Below are 249 nucleotides of genomic sequence, written 5' to 3' on the forward strand. Positions count from 1 at the left end.
AAAAAGGAAATTGGTTGATGCTCAGGTCATCAACCAGGGAGAAGGATCTTTCGCGAAAAAATACAATGCCGCTTCCTTATTGCGCGTTCTACCTGAGACACACTGTATAAATAAAACATATTAAAAAATTGGAACTTCCCGAATAATTGCGATCGCGGCCCCATTTTTACGCTAATTGCCGACAAAAATACCTTTCGTTCAAAAAATCACTTAAGTTCGTATAGTTTGATGTCATCAAACACGAACACG

The sequence above is a fragment of the Photinus pyralis genome, unplaced genomic scaffold, assembly GCF_008802855.1.
Source record: "Photinus pyralis isolate 1611_PpyrPB1 unplaced genomic scaffold, Ppyr1.3 Ppyr1.4_LG1, whole genome shotgun sequence".
In the NCBI taxonomy this organism is placed as follows: Eukaryota; Metazoa; Arthropoda; class Insecta; order Coleoptera; family Lampyridae; genus Photinus; species Photinus pyralis.